A 14575-nucleotide genomic window follows, 5' to 3' on the forward strand; every position below is an offset into this window, starting at 1 on the left:
CTCCCAACTTACAGGGGATAAAATATATGTATCTCTTATTCCTTCAACCATCAATTTAACTCATGGTGAATCACCCGCATCCTGACGATTACATACTTTTCTATTTCTATTGCTACGAGTTTTTAGGGTTTCCTCATACCCAACTCCTTTCTCTTATCATTATTTCATGAACCAACACAACATAAGTATTGATTTCAAACATCCCGTCATTCTGGATTCGTGTCCTCAGAACGAATCTTGACAACTTTTACAACTTAGATTCATAATTCATCATACTCATCCACTTTTGTTCTAGCTCCAAAGCTTTTACACTATCTCCTTATCTTTGGGAATTACTTTCCCGAAAACAATTGACTGAACTTAAATCAGTTTATTATAATCTCTTGCTTCGTTCCTTCCTTGGCCTTTCACCAGCGGGTGGTCTCTCTCTTAGGAGGGTAAGTGACAAAAACAGTCTTTTGTGATTCGTCAATCATTTAGAATCTCAAATGATTCCTCTATTTCCTTTAGCCAGGCTCTTGCCTCGACTGGGTCAACCTGTTCCTTGGAACTCTGAGAGCTTAGCGACTTAAAGGTCATGAAAGAATTTCCTACCGCATTGTTTCCTCAAGGTGGTGGTTGGGGATAATAGTCTAAGTTCTTTTTAGACAGGTCCATGAATTTTCGTATAGGAGTACCATCTCGGGTCTCCTTATCTCGATCGACTTCTGTTTTCTTAGTCTAAACGTCCCCTCCTCCTCCCCATAATTGGGGTCATCCTTCATGTTTTAAATCCTCATTTTCCACTCCATTATGTTATGGGTTCCTTCTATCTTGATGGCGACCTCCCTGACTATCACGTTCAGGGTTTGCTCTAAATCTTATTCCTCAAACTAGCTTTCATCTAAGATCTCATCTTTAAGCTCTTGAACATTTGGAACCCAAATTCTGTAGGAATACCTCATTATTCCTTTCTCATCTTTCTCAGTATTAATCTTTTATCTAATTGTTGGCTTTTTGCCTTCCTTCATCACTTTTTCTGGCACAATATGTTCTTTTCCGATAATTCGGACTGTATTGCAATCTCAAACATCTTTTCGGTACCAGCTCCGGTTACCTTCACTTCTATTTCCATTTTCTCAAAATCTCTTATAAACTCTCTCAGAGACATGATCATCTTGAGTCTCTCCTTTTTACTAAGGGCATCAGCCACCACATGGGCTTTCCCCGAATGATACAGAATCTCCCAATCATAATTCTTGATTAGCTCTAACCGCCTCCTCGGGCGTATGTTGAGCTCTTTCTGCGTGAAAATGCACTAGAGCACTTATGGCTTGTGTAAATCTCGCACTTCTCTCCATACAAGTAGTGCCTCCAATATTTAGGGCAAAACTATTGCCACGAGCCCAAGCTCATGGGTGGGGATATCGAATTTTATATTCCCTTAATTGTCTTGACGCGTACGCGATTACCTTGCTGTGCTGTATAAGAAGCACCCTAATTCCTTATGCGAAGCGTCACTACACTTCACAAAATCTCATTTTCCATCTGGCAACGCCAACATAGGGAACGTCACCAACCTTTGCTTCGGTTCTTAAAAGTTGTTCTCGCATTTCTCTGTCCATTCGAACTTCTCAGTCTTACGAGTAAGCCGCGTTAAAGGGGGCTACTATCTTTACAAACTTGAACGAACCTCCGGTAGTGACCGACCAATCCTACCTCTGGTAGTCGACCTAACCATGGTCATCAATTCATCAGTGGTCCTTTATTCATTCTTGTCAGGATCCTCCATAGGATTCTCCTCAGCAACTGTCCCTTCTAGGACAACATCCTCCACCGCTACATCCTCAATATGGACATCATCCGATCCTGCGTTAGGACGTTCTATCAGATCCATAATCTGATCTCCAATAAGTAATAAAACATCATCGCATTGTTGCTCCTCAACCTCAGGGTTCGGAGTCCCGCTACCATATAGGATAACGAACTACGCTTCTATCACGATATTTATAAGGGTTCCCATAAGGGTTTTAACTGTCAGTACTACGTTAGGTAGCCCGACTATGAACTTGGCAAGAGTTCTTATTATCTTAGTTATTATCTTAACGTCACATCATCTCTGAGGTTTATAACGCTTAGCTCTTATACCACTTCTGTAACACCCCCAAATCCGGGGTCGGGGATCCGGGTTGTCACGAGTTCCATTTCCCTTAATAACACCCAATCTTAATAATTAATCAACTACTCTGTACTGTGACCCCACAATAAACACACACACCACAAGTTATAATCTCAGAGATGAACATCCAAAAATAATCACAAGTCATTTTATTCCACAATTATCTGCCAATACACCTTAAAAGGTTTTCTGAATAAATTTACATTTTCTTTGCCATTATTACAATTCATAAATATACATAAATCTGGTACATCGAAAGTTGAAAGCCTAGCCTATTGGTAGTTCCTACCTCAGCTACAGCGACATCAACGCCTATAGGAAACTGCGGAACATTTCCTATCCGCTCGCAAATCGGGAGCTTGGTCCTGTTCATCTTTTCTATCTGTTGTTGTGTGATGAAAGAAGAAAGCAAGGGTGAGCAGCAAGCCCACCAAAATAATATGTAATATGATTAACAATATATGAGCCTTCTCATAGTACTCATGAAAGTCTTGGTCAAAAGAAATGAACCAAGTTGATATCTTAATGCGATGAAGTCGCAAAATATTCAGTATATATATACATATATACTTTTCAAAATATGGGAAGTCCTCTTCCATGCATAATACACACAGAGTTCCAGTGTATAACTGTATAAAAATATCGTTTCAAGGTGATCTCATATATCTAACCTTGTCTCAACGTTTTTCTGAAAATCTTTGTCATGCATAAGATAATCATTTACTAGATATAAGTTTAAAAGATGAAGTTAGAAGATACTCCAATATACTTATATCTTTTCCAAATACTACTTGAACTACCACCGTTCAAGTTATAATTAGTTTCAAAAGTTCATCACACTGATGAGACTACAAGATAAGACTTTAATAGATTCAATCTTTGAAATATTTTGAAGGAAATGAAGTTATGATATACTTAATTAAGTCCCGATATATATATCCACATATACATCTTCCTTATACAGTCCCTGAAAACCTCTGTCATGTAAAGTATGAACAGAGTTTGTAACATCCAATGAATTTTTGGAAGGGAAAAAGAATTGTGGCATAAACCCGATATCTTGCTGATCAGGCAAAGATACCAATAAGTAACCTTTTCTACTAGTAGATGGATGAATCCCCCACCGGTCATCACCCTGGCCACATAAGGACCTTGTGCTGGACCACCACCCGGCCTCTTACGCGTTGATGGACTGCCACCCAGCCACTTACACTTTGATAGACCGTACCCCGGCCTGTCGCTTATGCCGACTCAATTAGATGGGCTTACTTCCCGAACGTTGGGTAAGTAATCAATTCATTTGTTTTCTCAAAACAGCAACCACATTGCGAATGTAAAATGCACCACAGAGCTGGATCCCCCAGGTTTTGAGCGAGTATTTAAATCCCCTTTGAAAGGAAGATCTTAAATATAAAAAAATGAGTTTTAGGGTCCACTCTAACTTTAAAAATCATTTTGAAGACTCGAAATCATTTTTAAAGAGTGTTTGGAGTACTGTTGATTTATTAAAATAAATCAGTCCCAATATATTAGAAATATCTGAATATTATTATTTAAATAATATTCTCATAAAGATAATCCTTATTAAAATATTCGAAGTAGAAGTTTTAACACTCATACTTGAAATGGATATTAAATAACCAAAGATATACTTATACGAAAGTACTATCTTTATTTGAATAATCGAAAATAAGTTTGATTATCGAAACATTATTCTTTAATAAAATAAAGACTATTATTAAATAATAAGCGGAGTCTTAATACCTCGAATGAATATTATAAATAATATTCATTAAATAAAATAAAGTGAGTCATACATCCTCAAATGAATATTCAATTAATAATCAATAAATATAATAAACAGAGTCATAAGTCCTCGAATGAATATTCAAATAATATTCATTAAATAATATAAAGTTATCGAATAAACCTTATTCGATTAATAGTTTTTAAAACTATAACCATATATATATAAATATATATATATATAAAATCTACTCGGGATCCTCGACTCCCGGTTTTAGAAAATGTTTTCACCTTTGGGTCCCTATACTAAGGGTATCTGCAAATTACCGCTATTCTCTAGTATAGGTATTATCAACTGAACCAACAGATATATATGGCAAGAATATGAAACAGGCATGCATATGTACCATATCACATGCTACAATATATCGCAAGAATTTGCTAATAACAAATATGCATTTATCGCAAGATCATGCATATACACATATACATCACAACAACAGTTATAACGGGTAGAAAACTTGCCTGAGCGACTGGGGGTTACGAATGGCTCGGGACGAATCTGGTAACCTATAAGCAACAAGTAAGTTGGAATTAAACCAAAGTCACTTGTAAATCTATACTCTAACCAACTCAGACTCTAACGCTCGTTTTGCGCTTACTGATTCTCTTAAGTCACTCGAGTACCCTCGGCTCCACCATTTTTAATAATTTAACCATTACGAGTTTTAAGGCGATTCCTTCGCGAGTGTCTTACCAACTGCCTATTACACCTTACATAATTGTTTCATACTCCAATTAGTCCTTTAAGGTCTTTAACCAAGGTTCCAAAGTAAGGCGAGGGGAAATGTTTCGTTCGCGAAACGCCGTTACTTAAAACGGTCGTTTCTCCTAAACCGTACATCGAAATCAAACGAACTACATATCAAAACGAAGCTCGTAACATGAACTATCTAAACATGGCAATGGTCAACATCTAGCAGGGGGTTCTCGGGTCCTAATGTTATGAACAAAAGCAGTCTAAAGTAAATTGGACATTACGACGGCTATGTTTACGCGATTTTCCAAATTTAAACCAACTCAAAACAACCACAATTCAACCCCAATTCACAACCCAATCAAAACTCCATCCAAAATACATTACAACAGCCCCAAACCAACTCATTATAATCCATTTACTTACTCCTAAAACTTAAATTTAAACTATACTACATTCTTTAACCAAATCTTAAGATTTCAACAAATCAATCACCACCATTCCAACCCAAACTCTTAAACAAACAAGTTTCAAGCTACTCTTTACTCTAACAACCAAAATCAACCTACTATACAAATTAAATCTAGGGTTTGGAGATGATATACCTTCCTTGAAGTGGTGTGAGTAGCTAAGAAGCCTTAGGAAGCCTTGAGGTGTCTTAGGAAAGCTTGGATCTTAAAGGAAAAACAAGAAAATCAAGTTAAAATTCTTGAAGTCACTATTCATTGTCTTCTTCATTGATTTCTTGAAGAAGATTGAGAAAGAATTGAAGGCTTAAACTCATAAGATAGCCATAACTATGCATAAGGATGACTAGGGAATTATCTTACCAATTTAGGAAGCCTTGATCTTGAGTTTTGAATTTTGTTTTCTTTGAAATAGTAAAAAGCCGAGAGCATGAAGAAAATAAAATGCCTTGTGTTCTTGTTTTGATGAAAAATGAATTGTTTGGCTTGGTTGGTTGAATGTTTGATTTGTTTTTGGTTAATTACCAATTTAACCTTGATTTTTGTGTGGTTAATAACCATCCATATCTCCTTCCTCCTTATGTCATGCTTGTGTCACTTTGTGATGTCATCATCCCTCCTTTGTCCTCTTTCTATTGGTTGGGTGACATCATCCTCTCTAATCCCTTTGATTAACTTCCTAATTGTTTGCCTAATGACCGCTGATCTGTTATACGGTTCGCTTAACTTTCGTTTTCGTTTATCGTTTGAGGGATCATACCCGGGATCTTATTACTTAGGTTCCCTTAACCTTTCTCAATATATTATATTCCTTTTATGATCCTCTCTTATAATCCTTTAATTTAAATCCTTTTTATCCTATTACCTCATACTCAATTCTTTCCGTATGTAGTGGATTTCCGGGAAAAATCAAAGTGTTCGAAATTGGATTCTGACGATCTTTACATACACTTATATACCATATAGAGTACTAATAAAATCTCAGAATATCCATAACAGAACCCCTACATAGTGTGGCATGAAAAGTTTTCTCATTCAGCTAAAACACTATTCATACGGGTTACAAAAAGTTCAAAATTTTGGGGGTTATTACAATATATATAATCTGTGGACTTATAGTGCAACACTGTTTACTATTCTGTGTTTATTTGTGCTTAAGCAGTTATAAGAAATCAGATAAAGTATATTGTAGACTGGTTTGTGTAATAAAAATAAAATAATACACTCACACACCAGCCCTCACAGTAAGACCTGGCTGGGGAGCTTTGAGCATCCCTGTATCTGGATCACTGCTGTGATTAATGGCCACTTAGAACAAATAGGTGACATTTGTTTTAACTTACTGCATTTAAAGTATTATATCTGATATAAATGATTTGAGTGTTGTATTGCCTTGAATGCTTGATGAATTCAATGAAAATTGATTATGTATGCCATGTTTTGTGTTTAATGTGCATGACATTCCCTTGGTTGCATCTCATTAATAACATAGTTTCTTGAGAAATAAATGTAACAGATTTTATTTGCATTAAAAATCAGCTCTTCTTTCAAACTCACTTCACACACAGCTCATCCTTAAATGCTCCTGCACTGAAAGTACAGTCCCTGTGTAATAGAGTAAGCTATGATATCAACTTTATGTCACACAGTTTCCAAAACTTGTACTTATGTACTGTGCTGTTTTCTAAAGCAGACACAAAGATAAAGAAATTATACATTATTTATTCTCTTCTGTACTAATCCATGCATCTGTGTATATGTGTTGCATTACATCACTCATTCATATGCATCATCCTAGTATCTATTTATAACGAACTTGGACTTTTATGTAACACAACCATGCATGCATTAAATGTTTTTCACTGTTCATGAACAGTAAACAATTTCTAAAAATCTTTTCTCTCTGCATTTGTGTTAAATGGTTATATATATGCATATCTTGTATGTTGCATTCACACACACACACACACTAATTGCATAAACTCCACTTCACTTGCAACATGAACCCAAATGCTAACCATTTTTACCCTAGACCAAGACCACTGATTGAAAACCCATATCTTCTTGAAGATATGGAGAAAAATCAGTTTCATCACCACAAAACCTCTACTTTCCAAACTGTTCAAACCTCACAACCTAAACACTATCACAACAGACACTTCCCTCCAAGACAATTCAGAAAGGGATACAAGAACCATACCATCCCTTTCGATCAAAGCAGAAAATATCAAAACCCTAAATCCCCTAATCCTATACCTCCTAAACCTTTGCAAGCCAAAGTTTAGACCAGAAAGGCCAATCTAAGACAAAATCCAAACACCTCTATGAAGACACCAAAGCCCCCTCCACCAAAACTGTCAAACCCTTCAAACTCCAAAAAGTTTCTTGAACTTGTCAAAAATGTCCAACCTGGCACTTGTGTTGATGTGAAGGGTGATGTAGAGTTCATACTTATAAGGGCTAGGTGGGATGGTCTCATGTATAACTTAGGTAAGCACTACTGCACACACCTCATGGGAGAGTTCAACTGTAACATGAATATCATAAAAGGGGTAGATGGCATATTGCATTTCACTACATTAGTCAACAAAAAGGTCATTTGTGTTGATAAAAAGAGCATTAATAGGGCACTGCATTTACCTTTGCATTTGTGTGAGTTGCCTTGTGAGGATATCTTCTCTCTGTTTATTTTTAACAAATCTGAATTTGAACTAATGCTTGGCACTTTTTGTATATCTGACATTCCTGATGGTCTCTGTGATGTTAACTGTGGTATTCATTTCAAACACTTCACTGGCACTTTTCAGCATCTTGCTCTAATCATTAGGGCAAATGTTATGCCAAAACCAAATCAAAGTAAGTACTTTGATTTCTTTGATATGAAAATCATGTATCTTTTACGCGCAAACAAAATTCACTTCAGTATATCTTATGTTATTCTTCTAAACATGATCAATGCACATCTTGTAGATTATATGCCTTATGGTATGCTAATCTCATCCTTCTTTGCACTTTGCAACATTAACATGCCTGAAGAATTTTCTAATCTTGCTGATTCTCAAATCACTAATGAACACATTAGGCCACAAGTGCCCCTGATGCACTGTGAGCCTCAAGAGGCAACTCCCACAGTTATTCCTCAATTCATTAGAGAGGAAGATGTGTTTCTGTCTAAGTTTGAGTCTGTCAAAATCATGTTTCATGAACTAAAACTTGAACTTAAGAGGGTTAAGGAAGAAAATAATGAGATTAAAGAAAAAGTAGGAGAGTTAGAGTGTCTCACTGCATCTTGCAAACATAGGATTGCATATTTAGAGCATTTGGCTGCATCTACTCTAGGAACTCCTTGTATGAATGATCATGACATTGTCTCTTCCTTTCAAGTCCCTATGCATGATAACACTACTATAATTCATGAGTTAGAAGAGGTTAATGTGGGTGCTAAAGGTCAACTGATTGATAGTTTTCCTGATTTGGTTCATATCTATGATGCTGCTGGAAATGTGATTGGTTAACTTACCTGAATCTGCTATGTGATGAAGTTTGCTCTGTGATGTTGTGCTGGTACTTGCTGTTATGTACCTATTTTGCTATTATCTGATGTATTCGTAACTTATCAGACTTTGTGTTGGTTGTTTTTTGTAATCTTGAATTGTTTAACTTTGTTTGGATTTGATGGAGTGTATGCATTCCTTAGGCTTCGTAATCTCTTAACACAGGTACAGAACTTTCTTCTATTTAATCATTGAACCACACTGATTAATATGAACACTTTTGTTCTATGTAATATACTCTGCATTCTGTTACTTCTGGTGTTACATACTCTATCATTATTATACTACAAGTTTCCTCTTAAACTTACTAACCATTCTATGCAGGATCAAAGTCAAATCTGACTTTAAACATTTCTATGTTTTCTTGTATAAAAATATAAGTTTGTGAAATCTGTTTCTCGTGCAGGATTTAAGATCTTATATATAATCACTTGTATTCAAAAAATAAACCACATTAATTAAAAAGCAAAGTTCTGTTCTTGCAGATACCCCAGTACTTTATTCTGATACAACTAACATTTATGTAAATTGTTGGCAATTGCTTTCTATGTCAAACTAATTTGCATGAAATATACATCTCTGAGAATCTACCAATATATAGAATTTGACAAAGTCCAGTACAGTGCATTCCAGGAAAGTTCATGTTAAAGGTATAAAAGGTGAGAAGAACATTATCCTTTATATATTTTATCTATACTATTCACTACAAACCATCCCAGTTACCATGCTAAAGGTATCTGCACCTTGTTCTCAATTTCATTATTAGCCTGAAGTGTTAAGTATAGTCTCTGGATAGTCAATCAGTCATACTAGATTGTATGAGTTGGTCATCTGTGTACAATCTGTGCTTAGCTACTGTTGTTAAATTGGATCCATTCAAGACAGAATTGTATTTTGTATTAGACCTTGTTAAATGTAATGTCATCAACTAGTCTGTATTAGATCTCAAACTGTATAAACTGTTACTTAGACCTAGAAATAGACAAAGATTGTATTAGTATTAGATTTTGTACCAAAAGACTAGATTATATTAGTGACAATTCTAGTAATTTGTGATTACAGAATTATGTATTCTAGATTGTAAAACACTAAGGCCTTGTTATTATGCATCAAGATATACTCCAGACTGAAATTAGCTTAGTACAAGTTGTCTAAAGTTACTTGCAATCTGTCAAAATGAAATGAACTTGCTAAATATTAATTAACCAATCTTTCAATATAAGTTCAAACAGGCGGCTAAATCACACGATCGTGAAATTATTCTTATAAAAACTGTTTTGACTACAATATTTGGTAATCAAATTGAAAGGGATCAACTACTAATAGATATAATTAGTATTGGCTATTAAACATTACACCCTATCTTTTAAATCCAACCATGCATGCTTAAAATATTTCTTATATTTTGATTTGCTAAACTGACTATATCTCAACAGTATTACACCAACTGTTTTCTTTCAATACATGCAAAAACAGATCAACAATATCTTGCATCAACTCCTACTTGATCAAAATACATGTACTTGACTAGATCTATGATCAAATTGCCATGCTTACCTAGTCAATACTTTTAGATACAACTCTTCCTCATAAATATACACTCTTTTTGGCATATACCAAACAAAAGGGGAAGAGAAATTATGGTCAATTTGAACAAGTATAAGAGATTTGGACCCCTAATTTCCAATTTTTAGAAAATTGCTATCTTTTTTATACAAGGATCTATCTGTGCTTCTATTATTATATGATACATCTAACAAAGTATTTTGTAGGATCTCAAGAAAGAGATTTAATCTCTAAGTACATAAATGCTTTATGTGCAAAATATTTTTTAAAAATTCATGCATACACCAAGGGGAAGCACACACTATTAATTTTATGTTTGTTTGGAAAATACCAAAAAGGGGAAGATTGAAAGGATATCTTCGATATATTATTTATTTTGGTATTTGTACGATTAAAAATAAAATTAAGAACACTTAGATTCTCTCCATTAGGACATAAATTTAAGTGATCCAAATTAGAGTCAAAAAGTCAAACTAGCAAAATCATGTCTTTTAAACAGATTAAAGAGATATTCCATTCTTGCAAAATATCAAAACTATATCTTTATGGAATATATCTCTAAAGGCAATATGATCAAAGAAGAAACATCAAGATATGATATTTTTTAGATCTGTGTTGCAACAGGAATATAGCAACACGCTCGAATAAGGAATATTGTAGAAATATTCTTTAGAGGTCTCGTGCTATATCAAATATATTTAACTCTTCACTCCAAAATATATCTCTACATATATCAAAAGAGTTTTTATTCAAAGTTTATTAATATTCAAGGTTGGAATATTAATATCAAGTTCTGCAACTCATTTATGAATACTTATAGTAATTTTCTCCCGTTTTGTAAAATCAGCATTTCTCGGAGAAAATTATTCAAAAATACTCAAACATATTTCCTTTCATCCAAATATATTTTATATATTAGTAAATATATTTTAAGTATTTATACAAGTCAAAACTTTGGTCAAAAGATCCATCTCCTTTATTTCAAGACCAACGATATTTTTATTCGGAAGAAAGGCTGACAGAACAGTTTCATTTTTAGATAAAATACTTCCACATACTAGAATGACTTGAAATTTGGTATGGATCATTTAAATGGTATTTTATAAGTATGGTAAATATTTCGTAGCATTTAGAGATTTTTTGTCCAGGCACAAAAATCGAGGTAGTTGATCCCACAGTTGACCACGTTTGATCTAGTTACCATTGACTAAAGTTGACCAAAACTTGCAGGACATCATTTTATAATATTTATGTAATTATCATATTTTTTATGATATTTATTTAAGAGTTTTTGGGTGGTCATAATTAATGGTGCTTAATCCTTAATTAAAGTAATTAAAGAATGATTAAAAGAAAAAGAAAATATATATTTAATATATATATATATATATATATATATATATATATATCAGCTGAGATTTGAATGAAAACTAGCTTGTGCTTCCTTCCCACTTGCAAAGAAACACAACCTACTTTCCATGTCATCAATCCATGTGATACACTCCATCCACCATTCATTCCTTCTCAAATCTCCACCATTCAATCCACCCAACTTCTCCTATAAATAAACCCTTACCCCAACCCATTTTCTTTAAGCTAAAGAGCCAAAAAGTTGCTGGGATTTTTTCAAGAAGTGCTTCTCTTCATCTCTTTCAAATTCTATACACACACTTCTTCTCAAAAACCTTCTCTCTCTTCTATATACTTACATATATACAAGGTTTTTGAAACCCAAGCTTAGCTTCACCCAACCAATCTTTATCCTACCAAGTGAGCTCATCCACTACCACTTTCCGGCCTCCCGAAGGGCTTCCCAAGTTCGACCAAAGAGCCAAAATCCGGCCGAACCTCCGGCGAATTTTTCCGGTGAACTTTTCCGACCGTTTTTCAAAAGTGGTTATTTTTAGCTTCTTATTTGAGTTCTTTTTATTTGAGCTTTGTACTTAATTTCTCTACTTCATCTTAAGCTCTAATACAAGATCTCTTATAAACAAAGTTCTCAAGAGAACTAAGATTCGAACTCGGAATTCGAATAAGTACTTGATTTACACATAAATCATCTCAAAAAGAAGATCTATAAACAAGAGTACTTTATCTCCAAAGGGGAGATTATATTTGACCCAAGTTCACGAGTTAGCCAATTATTTTTATTATTGGATCTTGGCTAACATTATTCTTGCACATAAATATTACAAAGTAAAGTTTTAATCCTTTCTAACATCTCTAGTGTTCCGGGGGATTATAACTCGATCTATAAACACTTCGTAATTTGTCAAATATCAAAACGGATTAAGTTGACGAGTTAGCCAATTACTTGCACTTTATTTAATTGGATATTGGCTAACTATTTCATGCACATAAATTATTATGAAGCAAAGTTTTAATCCCTTCTAACATCTTTAGTGTTCTGGGGGATTATAACTCGATCTATAAACACTTCGTAATCATCCATTAAAATTAAGGACGAATCAAATCCACGAGTTAGCCAATTAATTTACTCTATTTAATTGGATCTTGGCTAACACATATTGTGTGTATAAATAATTACGAGTCATATCGTATAAGCCCCTTCTAACATCTTTTAGTGTTCCGTGGGGTTATACTACGATATCTATAAAATACTCATAATTATTCGTCCAAACTTCGAAAGCACAATCTTAAGCCAATTACTTGCACTTATTTAATTGGATCTTGGCTAAGACTCATAAATCTTATTAACGTGCTTGAAGTTAAAAGATTATACTTTGACCTTATAATCGTCAATATACAAGTATACCTTATAACCTTAAGTTGATATACTTAAAGGTAAAATTACAACTCCGACGTTGTAATTAAATTATTCTTCGATCCATAAATACTCAATCGAAAGAAGAAGAATACTTAAGAAGTCATAAGCCATAAGTGCTTAATATAAAAAGGGACTTCTCATAATACTCCATAAATTTATTAAATCCATAAAGGAGTAATTATAAATATACTTGACCGTCTTATATTATTCTAAGTCAAGTATAACTAATTAATTTTAATATTCTTATTTGGATATTATACTACTTATGGGCTAGTACAGTAACATACTAGTTCAAAACAAATCTTTTCCTACTTGTTTTGTTTCATGGATTGTCTTATTAGTTTTGTAGTGAGGTGAAGTGACGTAAGGTGATTCTCGTTCTAAGACCCAAGTCCTAGACGTGCTAACGGGGAGTTAGTAGTCTTCGCACCGTGAAGAAGAGGAAAGACCCAAGACCGAATCACTAAGATCCAAGACCGGCAAAAGCTAAGGAAGCCAAGTCCACACAAAGGCTCTACAACAACTTTGAAGAAATAGCAGGTACTTATTGTCTAAGATAAGTTATGTAGGTAATACATTTATTTTGAGGTGGTGACCCTTGTGTTACGCACCAAGACAAATACTTGTAAAGGGTGTAAAGGCTTCTCCGCCTACTAAAGGAGCGAGTTTATTATAAGGGAAAATGCCGAGTCCGGGAGAGGAGCTCGGGGACTGGATTAGGGGTGATCGAATCTATTAGAGGTTGCGCCATCGCGAACCAGGATAAAATCACCGTGTGGTATTTTCTTTCCTTGCACTTTATTTTCCGCACATATAAACTGCATAACCACTCGATAAAGTTTTAAAAAGGGATAAAATATTTTTAAAATGCCACAACAATATTTAAATTGGTAATTAAGCTATTCAACCCCCTTCTAGCTTCAAATAGCCCTCTTACGGGACCTTACAGTGCTCAAACCAGCTCCAACATATGCTCCTGCCTCCTCTTGCTCCTGCTGCTGCGATGGACCAGCCTCACCCAACTCAGCTCTCCAAGCTGCCTTGCTCGCCTGCGCCGTGCCACCAGAATATGCCTAAGGAGCTGGACGTCCACCTGGCAGATGATCATAAGAATAACCAAGCCCTTTAGGATCGGGCTTGCCACCATACCACTCAGTCTTGTTCAACAGCGTCGAACTGTCGATAGGAGCATTGGGAAACTGCAGCTGCTCATGTGCGGGCCAATGAATACCAACTGCCACGCACAGCTTCATCACCACGGACGCATAAGATATAGAACTCTTAGTACCTCCTTTCAAGAACCTCAAAGTACCTTGATAAATAAGCATCCTCAAATCCACATAGTCCCCCTGAAGAATACCCCATAACAGACGAGCACGCTCCACAGTAATCTCATGCACATGAGTTTATGGCATGATGTTAGCACAAATAAAAGAGTTCCATGCACGTGTAAACCTGTTCATGCACGAGGCAGGGAATGGGGAATAATCAGTCGTGCCCTTCTTGAACTTCCAGTGAGTCTCCGGCACACATAAAGTA

The sequence above is a fragment of the Apium graveolens genome, chromosome 3 (assembly GCF_009905375.1).
Source record: "Apium graveolens cultivar Ventura chromosome 3, ASM990537v1, whole genome shotgun sequence".
NCBI lineage: Eukaryota > Viridiplantae > Streptophyta > Magnoliopsida > Apiales > Apiaceae > Apium > Apium graveolens.